Source organism: Chionomys nivalis, chromosome 3 (genome assembly GCF_950005125.1).
Source record: "Chionomys nivalis chromosome 3, mChiNiv1.1, whole genome shotgun sequence".
NCBI classification, from domain to species: domain Eukaryota; kingdom Metazoa; phylum Chordata; class Mammalia; order Rodentia; family Cricetidae; genus Chionomys; species Chionomys nivalis.
In genome coordinates, this window is record NC_080088.1 from 54,254,917 (window position 1) to 54,272,834 (window position 17,918).

The window sequence follows — 17,918 nt, forward strand, 5'->3', positions numbered from 1 at the left end:
ACATTCTTGGAGCATTCTTGGTCAAGAGTGACCCGTGTCTCTGTGTCTGTGTATCTCAATCTCCAGGCCCTTGCCTGACTCCCATACCTTATTGCAGCCATAGCACATAGAGCAGGCGTTCCATTACAGGTGTCATACAGTTTCTCAGCTGAAGATACATATTTTTGTTATAGTGAAAACAGAGGCCTCAGCATTAAATTATACCATACACTCAAAAGACAGAAGTAGACAGAAAAGAGAAGAGAAAGGGGGAGGCTGAGAGGGAGAGGAGAAGGAGGATAAGGGTGGGGGGTGGAAGAAGAGAAAATTAGCCCCATGGCAAGTGTCTAAGAGATTTGTAAATGTCAGCATATGTGTGCTTCTCTCTGTATCTGTATCTGTCTCTATTTCCATCCATTTTGAAATAAACTTCAACTTTTTTTTAATTAAAGGAAAACAAAGAAAGGAAAGAAGAAAAAAGACAGAGGGAAGGAGAGAGTGGAGGAGAGATGGAGAGAAGGAAAAGAGGCACAGAAGAACAGACCGTCGGGAGAGAAGGAAGAGAAACAACAGAACCAGTGAAGGGAATGGAGTAATGTGAGCTTCTACTGAGTCACATGGCAGAGGCTACAGGGATTGCGTCACATGTGTGATTACAGAGAAGTCAGAAGAAATCTGAAAATGTCCATTGTGTGTAGTGATGTGGACACCTTAAGTGAGATTAGCAAGAAAAATTTTGTTGGATTAGTGACACCAAAACCTGGTGGATAGGGAAATGAACCCAGAGTATGGAAAAGAGTCCCAATTCCATTGAAGAAATTGCATGGAAATAGAGATGCAGATTTAGGATTTTCTTTGACAAAGACTGGGGAGATGATGGAAAGTTTACTTCTTGGAAATAATGAAAAACAGTCACTAATATTCTTTGATGTATGGGATAAACTAAAATTTTGTATCAAAGAGAAAACGTTGACAAACTCGAATGTGAAGGCAGGTGAGTAAATGTAGTGATGGAAGATTTAAATGCCTTTCTATTATTTCATTCTCTTCAGTGACCTAGGAATGACGGTGAATGCTGAAAGATTTGGCACGGTTGCTTGGAGGTCTATGAAGAGGTTATAAAAGCGGGGGAATGAATGGAGTATGAAAGAAGATTTGTCAGCGAGAGGCTTCTGCTGCATCCTTCCTACGTGGGTCCTACATGTAGTGAAGAAGACAGGGTACTTATGATGCCACCAATATGAGAAAGTGGAAAAAACTCTTATTTCTTCTGGGACTTTTAAACCACACTAGGTTTTCTTCACTTCTTCCTGAACTTCAGGAGTTCTGGTTTCATTTGATTGTGATTTGATTCTGAAATGCCCTGTACAGGTTTCTGATTAGAATGCAGTTGGGGCTAGTTTTGGAGACCGTGGAGGACCCCTAAGAAGTGGGGGTCTAACTGTGGGAACTAGAAACAGGCCTTTCAAAGTTAAATAAATCTATTTCTTGTCTCATCCAAGCTCTCTCTGCCTCCTGATTTCTGCTATGAAGACAGCTGTTTTGATGTAAGAAGCCACTATCACTTGCTCCCACAGGGGCCATTCCTCTACGCCTTCCAGTTATGATTGATCAAGACTTTATTAAACTGTGAGCCAAGATAAACTTTTCCTGCCATATGTTATTTCTATTAGGTATTTTAGCCATGTTAAAATGTATGTTAATCAACTTAAAATACTCTAATAAAATACACAAGGCAACTAACTTATAAAAGATATCATTAGCTAATTCATGGTTCTAAAGATCAAACCTAGACCAGGCAGGCTGATTATGTGGTTCTCTGGCAGGAGAGCTGGATAGAAGAAATATATTTATACCTGGGCCAGAAAGCACTAAAATCAAGACCTTCAATTCTCCAAGACCCCTACACCCACTGGGTGACCTAAGGCTCCTTGGAAGCCCTGACTCTTTGGCATCCAAATGCCTTCCAAAAACACCATCCTGGGGGCAAAGTCTTTTGTTTTTTGTATGTGGGGAGGGTAAGGGTAGCGGTGCTCATATTCAAACCATACCATAATATATAATAAATAGAATTACTTTTTGACTAAATCTTGGAAATCAGGTCTTCATTGTAAGCACTCTGAAGCTCTGCCCTATCATGATACTCCAGCTATTTTTAAATATGCGTCACTGAAAGTTTTGAAAAACAATATGATGTGTCAATACTAAAACTTCGAAGCCCCCTCCACGATGGGAGCTGGATTTGTAAAGGTCTGCTTTTCATTCATTCGTGGATACCACTGGTTGACTCAGTATCTGAAGTATCAGCAGTATCCAGTAGGAGCTGTATTTGTTGTGTCATGGGGAATAACTGTTTCAAAGGCTTTTGGGCTGCCTGTTGTTTGTGAAATTATCATTGGTGGGTACAATGGTGTACTCAATGATTGCTTGAGGATGGCTTGCTGATGGTGTTCAAATTTATGAAAGTGGAAGTTTTTAGCAACATTTTTCAAGGATATAGTTATCTGAAAGAGAATTGATTTTTGGAATATGATGAAAGTACTGGCTTGATCACTGAAGGACCAGAAGGCATTTTGGGTTGACCTAGAAATGAGTCATACAAATAATCATTTCTTGTTAGAAATGCAAGGCAGATTTAAAAAATTATGATTGTAATAGAGATATATAAATGTTAACAATGAATAATAGCTTCACTAATTCTATTAAAATTCTAACACATAAGTTCTTACTCTGATATACATGTGCCATGGAGAGCTTACAGTGTTCTGGGGGACCCAGTAAACATAGTAGAAACACACTTCATATTCCTGCAGCATCAATTTATTTGATAACAGTGAATTAATGGTCAATTTATGTTTAAAAGATTTTTCCATCTACTATAAAGTTCAAACACTAAATTTGAAAAAAAATATGTAAGAGACTTTTACAAAGGGGGGTCTCTATAGACTTTCTTATTTCAGTGGGTGACTTATTCATACATATATCGCTTATTTTGTGATTTTGTACAAGGAATAGAGAATAAGCGTCAATTCAGAAATATAAGATGAGATAGTAGAAACCAAATATATTTTACATGGAGGAAGAGAAACAAACTCAGTGAGCAGATAATAAGCACTAGTCACTGTGGTCCAGACAGCTGTGTAGACTTAACAGGACCGCCATTCTGCTGCCCCAATGGCTTGTGAGGACCACACAGCTGGCAAGCTAGGAAAGCTGAATGCCTCTTTAGTTAAAAATAGTTGGAAGGACGTAAAATGAATGTAGAGTAGATGGTCTCCATTTGAACAGGCAGCAGTAAATGACACTTGGAATATATGCATGCACCTTGTGCTTTGAGGCACCTGGAAAATTCTGTGTGATGAAATGCCATTCTAGATTTTATCTTGGGCATTTATGCAGTGAGCATTTAAGAAATTATTAAGAAAAAACTGGATGTCAGATGTAAATGCTAAGGAGTTCTTAAATTTAAATCAGAATAATTACTGCAGGATAAATAAGGTAGACTTTTTCTGTTTCTATCTAGCAGTTGATTGCTTAGTTTGTGGACGCTCATGGCTTCATTAATGCTAGTTTTTCAAGTTCCTTTTTCTTGATGTACAAACTTATATCTTTTTTCTTTCTGCCACTGTTTATTCAAAAAGGTGTTCAATTATTTTTATGAAGAAACAAGTTAAAATGCTAAAATGATGTGCTTTGTTGTTATTATGTTTCATATTTATCATAAATACATAATAAGTATTTACATATATGCATAGTTACATATATAAATTTAAGTTACATTGACTTAATTTTTTTCTCAATTTCCTACCTTTTAAATCACATTTTCTATCTTAAAATTTAAGCTGTATGAAAATATATATCAAGAATGAAATCCTCTTAAATGTTACTATGAACTTCTTTAGCTACTATTTTATTATATTACCTTTGCTCTTCAGTACTTTCAATTTTTTAAACCAACGAACAGAGTATTAATTTTCTTAACAAAATATATTCATATTTTAAAAATACATTTTGGAACAAACAATATCTACCTCTTTAATTGCTGAATAAACCACCTGGGTAATAGATTTGAAAGAACACTATACTTTGAGGAAATAGTTTGGTGGCACCAGATAGTCTATGACAGAGTTAGTCTCTGTCTTGATGGCCAGGAGTGTCCACAATTTGGGGTTGATATATACATGATCTTAAGAGGGGTTATTTTTTTATGAAAAGCAGTAAGATCATGAACTCAACTACAGAGGAAGTGAAATTCCTTAGAGTTGACAGACATCAACTGAGGAAATATTTCATAACCAATTGTCAAGAGGAACATGAAAGTGAAGTTCTAAACACCAAGTTCTGCACCAAACCTGTGGATCTTGACCTCTTTGGGGACTATATATTAGATATATTCCATATTAGATATTTACATTAATTAATAACAGTAGTAAAATTACAGTTATGAAGTATAAATGAAGTAACTTTATAGTTAGGTTCACCACAACATGAGGAGCTGTATTAAACAGTTCAGCATTAGGAGGTTTGACAGTATGGTCATGGTCCTAGAGACTTCAGAGAGTCCATTGAGACAAGTACCAAAATTATTTCTCACACATTACATAAAGGACAACTATTAAATTGATAAGGAGGTAAATGTTCCTACCGCAAATTCAGAGCTAGTACTTTGATTTTGTTTTAAAATTGGGAAACAGTTTAAAAAGTAATATGTGTATTATGATCTTAGACTATATAGCTGTATCTCAATAAATGTATATTAGAAGTTAAAATCTTTACCTTTGTATGTCTTTTCCTGCAGGGTACACTTACCTAAAATTTACTGAATAGAATAAATATGCTGAATGATTAATCCATATTAAGGCTGGTTGTGGAATGTTGTAGAAGGTTTTTTTCTGTTTGTTTCATTTTGCTTTGTTTTTGCTGGAGACAATGTTTTTCTGTGCAGCCTTGGCTATTCTGAAACAACCTGTAGATGTGGCTGGCCTCAAACTCAGATATCCACCTACCTTTGCTTTCCAAGTTTTGCGAGTAAAGGTGCGTGCCACAACTGCCAAGTGTAGAAGTTTCTTAGTGCTTAGTGCTTAGACTTCTCTACTTAGAGGTGTTGCAGAGTATAACACTAACTACACATGTTCACATGCATTACTTAGAGACACATTTTAAAGTAATGTAATGAGAATGATGAGATAGATGCCCTCTTAAGAGAGAGTGGGTCCTTAGAATTATATTGACAATTGTTTTGTGAGAAGTATGGACAGAAGTTGATCCATAATGACAAGGAAGTGTGAAATTCTACTGTAAAATTACACTAGAATGTGATAATTTTTTTGCTCTGTTAAAGAGCCATGACAGCTCAGAGGACAAGGGGACTAAATGAATAATATTACTTAAGGTTGTTGTCTATTTTTCCAGAATTTTAAACTTTTTAGGGACAGTTTGAACTGAACAATGATTCAGGCTCTTTCATAGATTTCTGGGTTTACAAATTGGTTGTCCGACAGAAACTTGTACTCATGAAATATATATTTTCTTCTCCCAATGGGTAGGGATCCTTATTTTAATATTACAACCTACATTGTTATTGTTAATAAAGAATACATAGCATTACTGTGAGATCAATGTACTAACTTTTATTTACAAATAAACCTAAAGCAATATTAACTGGTAAAAGTCCTAAACACACACAGATACACATAACCTATTGTTACCATTACTGTATTGAGAGATGTGTTTTAAATTTTCTTTTTCTTCATTTTTGCAAGATGAATCAATGAAAATCTCTTTCTAAAAATGGAATTTTTACTTTCAAAAGAAAAATTGTCATTTGCTTATAACATCTGAAACAATTCAAAGTTAAAATAAAGGAGTGTCTGAGGTGGGATGCCCCTCTGCAAGCTGTGAAAATATTTTATTACCATTATTTAACAAATAAGATGCTTTGACCTATGACAGGACAGAATAGAGATAGGTGGGAAATCCAATCAGAGAGACAGGGAGAAAGAAGGCAGAGTTGAGGAGACGCTGGCAGCTGCCTAGGAAGTACGATGCCAGAGCTTTACCAGTAAGCCACAGGGTATGGGGCAATGCACAGATTATTAGAAATGGGTTAATTTATGTGTAGAGCTAGCCAGTAAGAATCCTGAGTCATTGGCCTAACAATTATAGTTAATATTAAACCTCCAAGTGATTAGTTTTTAAGCAGCTGTGGGTACCGATGGGTGGACAAGATATCAATCCAGTCAAATCAGGCAGGAGAGCAAAAAGTCTTCAGCTACATTTGGCTTATCAACGTGAGACCCTCGAGTTTCCTCAAAAGACCTAAAAATGCTTAATGGGGGGGGGGGGGCTGTGTTTGCACAGCATGGCAGATTCCCGCCACAGTACATAGAGGCATCTCTAAGCTGTGCAGCATGCTGCATGGATAACTCATGGGCCTTGATAAAAAGAGGCTTCTCCAGGCCAATTCCTGCAGGCTTGAAAACACAGTTGTGGGTTTAAGAGCACAGCTACATGCTACTTAGTGCTGCTTCCAGAGCTGGGGAGGTAAGCATGACTCACCTGTGTACCCCCACCATGTTTAATAGCCTAATGGGCCAAATCCAGCAGCCAAATCTGCCCCTTTGGTCCTAGTCAAAGCTACCCAACAATTTAAAGCAGTGATCAGAAAAGATTACAGATGCACAATAAAGACAGATTCAGACAGAAAGAAACCTCTAAACAGGGCACATATGTTTAATAAATGTGCATAGACGAGAGAGAGAGAGAGAGAGAGAGGGCGAGGGGAGGATAGACAGTCATTGATTTAAAAGATAATCTAGATATAACAAAAATGTTCTTTAAAATAGAGTAATAAAAATTATAATAAGCCACATAAAGATGGAAAATACAGAAAATCTAATTATGAATACTACTATCTTTTCTTTGAATTTTTTGACTATTAATTAACTATAGACAGACATTTAATTGTGGGGGTTGCTAAGCTAAAGCAACATAAATGTATTTGACTTAAAACTTTGAGTCTAAGTATATGTGCTTTGGAAGACAGGTTCTGCTTTTGTTTCTAAACAAGAGAAACTGTGGATTCTTTCCAGGCTAATATAGTTTCATCAAGTAAGACTGCCTAAGAGGTCTCAATGGGCGCAATGGCCCAGGTGATCCAACATCCACTGTAGCTTCAAGGCTGGTGGCTGAGATGAACCAACCACACAAAATACTCTAGTCAGGACTTGACCATAATTCTAAAATTTCTCAGGATTCCCATAAGATTAACAGTACTCCCAATCAGCAGGAAGTAGTTTTAAAAACTATGCCCAAATTCCCAAAATACTTTTTATGAATTTTTGTTTTCATTTAAAGGGGATTGATTATAAATGGTAAATGGTCATAGCCAAACTTTTTCTAAAGAAAAAATGGGGATGTGATACAGAAATGATTTAAAAAGTTAGATTATTAAATCTACTTTAATCCAAAAAGCAGCTGTTAATCTCAAAATACTTTACATTGGTATGGATTTTGGTTTATTGATTCAAGTTTAAGTCAGTTTTGTTATATTATATGCATATTGCTACTTTTGTTTAAGGTATTATGTTTATGCAGCTCATTTAAAATATAAAGTATAGTTAAGAAATACAAAATAATAGTCATCTATAATAGTCCAACTTACAGTCACGTTAGTTAGGTTTTCTACAAATTCAGAGAGCTACAAGCCTCAGTATTATACAGTAATTGCTCAGCCATCTTTTCACGAACAACTTATCACTACTAAGGGTTCTGGTAAAGGCTAAACCAAAAGGTAAGGCTATTTGGCATTATTGCTTTGTGAATAATGTCACTGTCCTTTGCTGTAGAGTTTTTCCTGAGGCTAACTCTCTCTGTTACATATTTGGGAATTAATTCACACAGTTCAGAACTGCTTCGTGAAAACAGTTTTCCCATTGCCAGACCTTGCTCCTCTCTCATAGATCTGCACTTCTGCAATTATCTTTATCAGCAGGCATTTGTGTCCAGGCATAGAGCATCTGACTTAAGATATTCACAGATATCCAAGGACATAGATTGACTGCTTGCCCAAGCTGCTGTTCTGGTTTTATCCACTTAAAAGATTCATAACTCCTTACACACACTTTCACTCTAGTTTACTGATGATTTTGATTCTGGAAATTTATGGCTTCTGTTTTACTCTCAAGGACAGCAGAAGAGATAATTAACTGCTATTAGAGAAAGACTTCCTTCCCACTGGTGCTACAGACACACAATTGCCCACTGACCAGAATGACTGATAACAGCATACCCTGGAATGATGATTTTAGGGACCTGTCTCTCTCCCTTTCTCTTTACTGCTTAGGTATGTACACCAGACCCGTAGGCCCATAGAAATTGTAGCATCTGGTACACATGTTATTTGATCAAGAGCTATGGCTCCTACCTGATTGTTTACAAAGGTTGTTTGGTTACCTGTTTCTAGGCATGCTGGGAGAAGAAGAAAATGGTAAACTAGAAAGAGTATTTTAAACCTTTACTAATCACCTGAAATTGTAATATAGCACACTAACTGGTGTGGGAAGTTCTTTTGTCTATGTGTTGCTTTTATTTGTTAATAAAGAAGCTGCGTTTGGCCAATGGCTTAACAGAGTAAAAATAGACTTTTCATATATATATGAAAGAGAGAGAGAGAGTGAGAGCGCGCGCGCGCGCGAGAGAGAGAGAGAGAGAGAGAGAGAGAGAGAGAGAGAGAGAGAGAGAGTAGGCAGAGTCAGGGAGAAGCCAATGCCAGAATACAATGGAACTTTGCCAAGAAGCCATAGTCATGCAGCAATACACAGATTAATAGAAATTTAATTTAAGATATAAATGTTAATTTAAGATATAAATGTTAGCCAGAAGTATGCTTAGGCTATTGGCCAAACAGAATTCCAACTAATACAGATTTCTGTGTGATTATTTCATGGTCAAGCAGTTAAGAAAGGAACAAGCAGTCTCCCACAACAGATTGGTGTGAAAGTGTGCTACAAAAATTTCCACATAAAGTCTATGAAGGATTTATATTAAAAAAAAAAAAAAAAAGGATTCTAGACCACAAAAATGGGAGTGAACTGCAGCTTCTTGGTAATAAGATTTTTTTTTTTTTTTTTTCAGATAGGCTTTGCTTGCAAGGGAGGTGCAGTAAAAACAGCATGGCTTCTTTAAAAAGCAGCAGCTTCCTGATTTGTCAGCACAAATGGCTCTGACTCTTTTGGGAGGTCCAGCTATGGAATATTTCAATGTGTTTTGTGAGCAGTGTTTTACAAACTGCTTAGTGGTATGACATAGACCCACTGTGTACCTGGAACTGGGGTGGTGTGCACAGCTCGCAGAGGTAGTGAACATGTCTCCATCATGTTGGATTGGGAGGAGCCAAAAGGCAAAGGAACCTTAGTCCCAGCCACACCTCTTAGCATTTTAAGAAGTGGTCCTAGTCAGAAAAAGATTATAGATACACAATAAAGACAAATTTAGATGAAAAAGACCTCTAAATGTCTCACAGTATGCTTTAAAAGTGAATAGAAGTTTGGGAGAAAGAAGAAAAAAGTATAAAAAGAAGTATAAATAGTATATACACAGAGAGTGGTATGAAATTGTTTTTTTAAAGCATAAAAATAGAATATACACAGAGAGTGGTTTGATGGACTAAGACTCCTCAAAAGTTTCTGTGAATACCTCCCAAAATTAGCATTAAATATGAAACTTCAAATTCTAGAAGATAAAATACAAGATAGACTATTTTCTTTAATTTTGTCAATTACAAATAGTCTAAATATTGTAACTGTAACTCTTGCTTGATAATCATTTTGTTATATGTACTTTTACTATGTTAACATTAAGAACTTCTTTTTTATGAGAAAGAAAAGGGGAGATGATGTGTGATGCCCCTGTGTATGTTATGAATATTTTTTATTAACATTGGTTAGTAAAGAAGGCAGAGTAGGGGAGATGCCAGCCACTACCAAAGAGTAAGATGCTAGAGATTATTGATAGCCACAAGGCATGTGGTGATACACAGATTATTAGAAATGGGTTAATTTGTATGTAGAACTAACCAGTAAGAAACCTGAGGCATTGACTAATCAATTATAATTAATGTTATATCCTAATGATTAATTTATAATTAGGTATCCTAATGATTAATTTATAAGTGGCTGCAGAATCATGGAGGGGGAGAGAAACCAGCCCAGTTAGATGGGCAGGAAAAAGAAAACTCTCTGGCTATAGCTGTCCAGTAAAAAGTCTCAGTGTATAAAGATGCTTTCTGTAAGAACTTAATTATATGAGTACTATCCCTAGAATCCACATAAAATTATCAGGAGAAAATTACTCTTGGAAATTTGTACTCTGATGGCTACATGTGTTCATGCATATGGACATCAAGACACTATAATAATAAGTAATAGTTTTTAAAATAAAATTTAAAAATGAAAGAAGTCACAATGACTACATTTAGCTTGGCCAAATAAGTGTTAAGAAATATGTTATCTAATTTTTGACAGGGTGTTTCTGAACCAACCCAGACACATAATCTAGACATTACAGTGCACAGGATATTCTTTGAGATTACACTGTCTACATGGCCCTGTCTTTGAATAAAGTGAGTGCGAAAGACTACAGGTAAAAGAAAATCATAAAAAAAGAGAATTCTATATAAGATGATATAACAAAAGCAAAATCATGGACCTAGAATGTTGTGAAAGAAACAGTACACTGATGTATGTCATCCATAGTGATTTGCTCACATAATTCAGAATAATGAATGACAAGACATATGAACAACAAATAGAATTGTGTAAAATGGATTTATCTACCAGGGAGATGAGACCAACACCATGGTGAAAATGATGCTTCAGACCATGTCTAATTACTGTCTACACAGAGAAAAATCATTCACTTAAACTGAATACCAAAGAACAGTTTGGTACAAAATTGGTACAGCATTTTCATCTTGTGCTCTGGGGACAACCTACTGCCGTTTCTAATGCAGGCTTCCTCAGTCACAGGGCCTGAATCACCATCAATGTACTGTGCTCCACATTTTATTTCTTCCCTTGAAACCTGAGGATATTCAAAATGGAATTCTGCATTATAGATGTGTAGAAAGATTCAATGACAATTACATATGATTGTAAATGCTACTATATTATTGCACTGTATGCATATGTGATTAAAGTAATTACATATAAGAAATAATGGTTAAATAGGTATGCAAGACTAATTATATGGCTCATATAGTGTGGTCTTTTACATGTGTATACATATTCATATTGGTGTGCATGTATTTATGTATATGCTTATATATGAGAAATTTTAAATATATGTTGTTGAGTGTATGACTACTCATATGTAGATCTAAAAAGTATGAGGTTTTATTCTATATGTGAATGTATATAATTAGGGTACTTTGTGTAAAATTCTTTAAGAATTTTAAACCCCACTGAAAAGAAGGCAAACAGAATATGCACAAAGTAACAATGGTGGTAGATGTGTGTGTATGTGTGTGTGTGCATGTATGAGTGAGTGAGTTTGTATGTGTGAGTGTGTATATAGTAGTCTCAAACAAAAGTAGTTTCTAAATTCTTGAGAGAGAAAATGATTTAACTTCATCAAAATTTTTAGTTGATACTAGGTTCTATACCAAACCTCACTAACATAGTTTCAATGTGGTGATGTTTCCTCAACTTTTCTGCCACTTTTCTATGCTCCATCATCCAAAATCATATAGGTCATATAGGTAGTGTTGGAATCATCTGGGAGTTTTCAATAGAGATTTGGAATTTTACATTTTCTCCCCTGATATTGCATTAAAATCAGCATGTCTTAGGTGCAATGTCATGTGGGAATTTTCTGTCTTGTGAACTTTAGAGTTAAGCTTATACAGAATCTATCAAGTGTTTTCATAAGAAGAATTTATGTTACTAGGAGGATAAACACAAGAGTTAAATATACCAAGGGTCCTATGATAGGTAACCATCTTTGTTTCCTCTATTTGCTATCAGCTCTGGATATCACTGTCTAGATTCTGCATATTGAGGAAGAGTCTGTCAGTAATAAAAACATTTTATTATGTTTATATGGCACACATCCTTCATATTCTGGTCTTATGAATATCAAAAAATAAATTCATTAAAGAAATCCTTTAAGGGTTGTCAAATAATTTAAATAGGCTGATTGATAAAATTCCTGAGGAAGACATTAAGGTAATAACAATCATGTTTGTTATAATTTCAAATTATAGAGAATTTCCAATAAGTTGATCAATTAGTTCACATATTAGTACTCCATAAAGACAAATATTATCTTAATCTTTTTATTTAATAAAATGATTATGATTATTTAATTTTCTTCTATAGAAAACCAGGAAATGGACAGAACCAACTCCAGCAGATTGTCATCTGAGTTCAAGACACACGTGGTGGCACATGCACACAAATCCTTACACATGCCCACACAAAACGTCGGAAAAAGTAAAATAAAATTAATGCATAACTTTTGGAGATGATATACCTTTACCCAGCTAGCCGAGGGGAGGACCACAATTTCATACTCAGTTGAGGTCAGATGGAGAAATTTAGAGAAAGCATGAGCCATTAATAATGCGGTACATGGGTACGTGCATCTACATGTACATCTCTATAAGTTTATATACTACTGATTGCCATTCTGCTATACTTTTGCAAGTGATGCAATGATATTTCAAATCTTAATGATAACTCTGAAGTGGTATGGCAAACCAGTTAGTTCACTGCTCAGGCCTTCTCCCTGCTTGTATGTTCATTCGAGATATCACTACCTCCCTTGCCAGAATCCACTTCTCTGAAAAAGTTTGGTTTTGAAAAGTAGAAAATTAGAAACTCCTTTAAAAATTTAGATAGTCTTTTATACTATCTCTGAGACAGTTAAAATAACTTGCAAGGTTATTCATTACAAATATGTAATTATGAAGTTTCCTTTTAAAACTGCAGCCTAGGGCTGGAGAGATGGCTCAGAGGTTAAGAGCAGTGGTTGCTCTTCCAGAGGTTCACAGATCAACTCCCAGCAACCACATTGTTACTCACAACCATCTGGAATGAGATCTAGCACCCTCTTCTTGCCCGCAGTCATAAATGAAGACAGAACACTATATACATAATAAATAGATAAATAAATAAATAAATAAATCTTAAAAAAAAAAAAAAAACCTTTGTCAAAACTGCAGGCTGAACTTACCTCAAATTCTTGCTCTTTGTTTGCAAGTTTACTGATAAGGAAGTATCCAAGCTATCACCGACCAGTGTAGCAGGTTTCATTTTCTTTGGGCTTTCTGGCAATACAGGATGTTTGGAATTTAGGTTCACCATTGTCCTTTACCTGAGTAGTTAAGAGAAATACAAACTTAAGGTCCAGTTAGTATTGACTACTAAGAAAGCATGCAGAACTGCTACAACTAAAGCTGGGTTTGGCTGGCTACATTTTCAGTTTTTTTTTTTTTTTTTTTTTTTTTTTTTTTTTTTTTTTTTTAACTAAGAAAAATGTGTTTTATGAGGGTTAGTATTAGCAAGAAGTCTTTATTGGTTATATATCATTATTTGGTAGCTTTGGAGAATCGAACTTCATAAAAAGTTAGATGTTAGTGTCAAAATGGATAAAAGAGCTCATTTGTGTGTCTCCTAGCAGCTCAGTGGTATCCATCCATATAGATGATACTAAAATGCCATAGTATCAAGTCCAGGCTGCTTTCTACAAGGAACTATATAGTATTTTCACAACTAGCCTTTAGTCATACCTATTTTCAGTGGATACTATTTAACCTTGAAGGGAAAAAGCAACATAACACAGGCCTCATTGTTCAGTGCAGCTTGGAAACACAATCTTATGTAAACACTCAGTCCATCCCAGTGTGTACTTTGGATACAGAGGCATTGATTTGGTAACGGACTGATAATTCACATATTGTTGGCCTCACGGAGATATATTTTGGAACAAAATAAGGTAACATTGATTGTGTTATCTAAACACACCAGGCTCTAAAATCTGATATTTGTATTATATTAAAATGCATCATTAACTTCCTACTAGCATATGTTTAAAGTGGTGGCAGGTGATCATCAAAACCGCGTTCAAACACAACCATTTTCATACATGCTTGGCATTAACAATAGTAGAATGCCATGACATAAAAATATCAATAGCTTTGATCACAAAAATAATTCTGAACTTTCTCTCCTTACAGATTGTTCCTGGAGAATTTGGAAAATAAAAATGATTTCTAGTCTTTCTCCACATGAGAAAATATTAAGGACAGAGATCTGTCCTCCTCTATACTCTCCCATTCCTATTCATTCAAACTTCTTGTTTCTCAGATGTATGTGTGATCCTATCAATATTGTAAATTGCAACCTGGTATCCTTAGGTTTAGCAACTCTTCAAGACCAGGACACCCATGAGTTCCCAACCTTTCCTTGCTAGCTAGAGATAAAAGAGCAAATGTACCCCATCGATGGGTCTGATGGGGCTCTAGTCAATACAAATACGTTGTTTTCAAAAGCCATAGAACTAATAAGAGTTCCCAGGGTCTTCATCACAGAAAACCACTTCTTGGCTGCACACTGAAGGCAGACAGTCAAAACATAAATGACACACACAGCAGCAGCATGAGTGATGGGCTGAGGAAGATCTATTTTCAGTCATTGTATTCAGCTTGTTCCATCCCCACCTTATGTCTTACTTATCGCTTGTATTCTAAAATATAACAAAGGTTTTCATGCTTAATTAATTGGATGTTGAAATTGCTACTATTATCCCAGGCAAATTCATAAGAACAAAAGTAAACTCAGTTTCTGGATAAGAATTAGTCATGATCTAAGTCTTGTAGTTGAGTATATGAAGGGGATATATCAGGCCCAACTGGTCTCAAGTGATTAAGAATGCTTGTCTCAGTCTTATAGTGCTATGGATATATTACTACAGAAGTTATAAAAGTATTGCCTCATGTTTTCCCAGGTAGAATTTTATACAGTCTTAAGAACGATTTTGCAGAGCCCCAGGTACCAAAAAAATGTAGTGATAATATCAAAATAATCAAAAGATTAGCAGTATTATAAAGATTTTGTTTAGCAGTGATTTTTCTCTCTTCGTAAAAGACATAGCATATTGATTCCTCTTGTAGAAGGCCATGCTATTATTAGAAACTGTGAAGTTTAGTCCTTCCTATACGCCAAGCAAGCACTCTATCAACTGCACCTCCACTCCTGTAATCTGTGTTTCATTTGACTGGTGATTGTGTCCTCTTAAAAACTCATGACACAAATTTGGGAATTAAATGAAGGTGTTTAGTTGATAGAGTTTCACAAAATAGAGCATGACTGCTAAATAAATCCTTTGTACTTGCTCCTGCATACCACTTAACAAAATGCTTCTGGTAGCAGTGTGTGTTAATTTCATCTATTCAGTTTCTCTGAATATGCCATGATTTATCTCAGTTCTGATAATATGAGCATGGAAAAAGTATCAGATACTGTAGGGTAAGGTCTGCCTTACATTGTAGATGTCAATCACATACCGCAGCTTTTGATGTGGACTTCAGACTGACTGGTTTGAAATGAGAATTCCCACCATCATCTACTCATGTTTGATGAATTTAACAGAACAGTTCACAAGATCCTGAGGGTAAATTTGCTTATCTGTACCCATTCCATGCAATGCACATAAGGGAGGAAAGTAGAGGAACAGATGGATAAAGAAATACATAGCTCTGAATGTAGGAACACACAGCTTACATACCTTCCCCTGGCATGACACTGACTTTTATGTGCCCAGCAATCCAGATGTTCTCTGAACCTTGTCCCTGGGGTTTTGTGAAGGCGTTAATGTTATTGGCCATTGGTGATCAATTTCACTTTCAGTCAGAAGTTTGGAGTAAGGTTGGAAATCCTAAATGTGTAGCTTTTGTTCCTTTGGCAAATAACATAATGCAGAAGTTTTCCGGAAGCCCACCATGTTATTAGTCCTGTTCCATAAAACAAAACAATACAAAACTAAATTCTCATATATCCAGGGATATTTGGAAGGATTCAGAAACTTGGAGCCAACTTTTATTCTTACTCAGGAAGTCACAAAATGTCCTAGGAACAATGTTTCAGGAACTGGCTTTGTCTGAACCAAAATGTAGAGCAAAAGAGTCTCCTACATAACCATGTATAAAGGTTTTAGCAGCTCAGTGTTATGGCACTGGGACTCTCATAGAGTATATATTTACTATAACACAGTAGCCCAGGCTTTTACACAAATCTATTAAAATAATATTATTTAAATTTAACTGAGTTAATGATTAAATTCAGAGGCATGTCACATTTAAATTCTGCATTAACACACGAATAAGACTTCTGAGGATAGACTTTATTTCAAAATCAACATAATTGAGTTGGTCTAAATTGATCCACATGATGCCTGCTACAGCTGAAATGTCAACAGTTCCTGACAAACAGTGGAAGTGACCCAGCATCCGCGTCACAACTGCGTGGTGTTTGAGCCTGGTTAGCTTCAAGCGGACGTAGAATGGTACCCGTGGGAGCAACGTTAAGAAATGATGATGTAATTTTAGATTATCTAGGTACAGATCTGACAAGGAAGGAGAGAAAGAGAGAGGGATAAGCACACACACACACACACAGAGAGAGAGAGAGAGAGAGAGAGAGAGAGAGAGAGAGAGAGAGAGAGAGAGAGAGAGAAAGAGTAGAGACAGAAGACACACACACACAGACAGAGAGACAGTTATGGAAACAGACAGACAGAGAGATAGAGAGAAAGTCAAAGACAGAAAGAAATAGAGGCAGACATACACACATAGAGACAGACACACAAACACAGAGTACAAGAATACAGAGACAGAGACAGATAGACACACAGAAACAAAGAGGAGAGACAGAAAGTCAGAAACAGAGACTTGGAAAGAGAAAGCAACAAAAGACAGACAAAATAAATAGTGACAGACACATGCAGAGACAGTGAGAAATAAAGACACATAGACGGAGGGGCATAGATATTGATACACACATGCACACATATACACACAGAGAGAGAGACAGAGACAGAGACAGAGAGAGACAGAGAGAAAGAGAACGAGTCTTGTTAAAATTGAAAATCCTTAATATTAAATTGATGGCTTCAAAATCATCAAGAAATTACTTTTCAGGTAAGATGCTCCAGGTTAAGAGTCTTAAAAGCAAAACAAAACAATCCAAATATTGTTTAAGGCAATGAAATCTGATTGCCATCATTTTTGTCCTCCCAGGTGATTAAACACAGAAGAAAACAGTCATTTGATAGCTAGTGAGGCTATTTACTGCAAGTATATTTAATCACCATAAACATTATTTTTATAGCATAGCAAAAGAGACTATGGAGGTATCCCATAAAGCATTTTTAAAAAGAAAAAAGTAATAGTTCCACGTATTTTTATGAGACTTTCAAAGCAATCTGTATGCAGCTGGTTTTTCCAAGTACTGCCTGACATTGTAAGCTCTGGTTTGGGAGCCAGATGGCGTACAATTCAGTCCCCAAGTGGGAAAATTTTCATAGGCTAAAGAATAGATTCAAGGCTTGTGCTGTGTGACTCAGAAATAATTTCAGTGATCTGTTTGGATAAAAACATCAAGTAAGGAGGACATAGGTTGCGGCTACATATTTTAAATAAGCCAATAGAAAAAAGAATTACATTTTCTCAAAATTGGAATAAGTTCATATTCCTGTCTTCTCCTTTTAAAGATTTTTACATAAATTATTCTGGAAGAAAACATGTCTACATTCAGCTGTTTGGGGATTTCAGCATATGCTGAAAGGTGTACGTCAGGAGAAAAAGGACAGCCCCAAAAGGAGCTGTGCCAGTCATGTTGGACAACTCTGGTTTTATAAAAAAATGCTTTCAGTGGATGTAC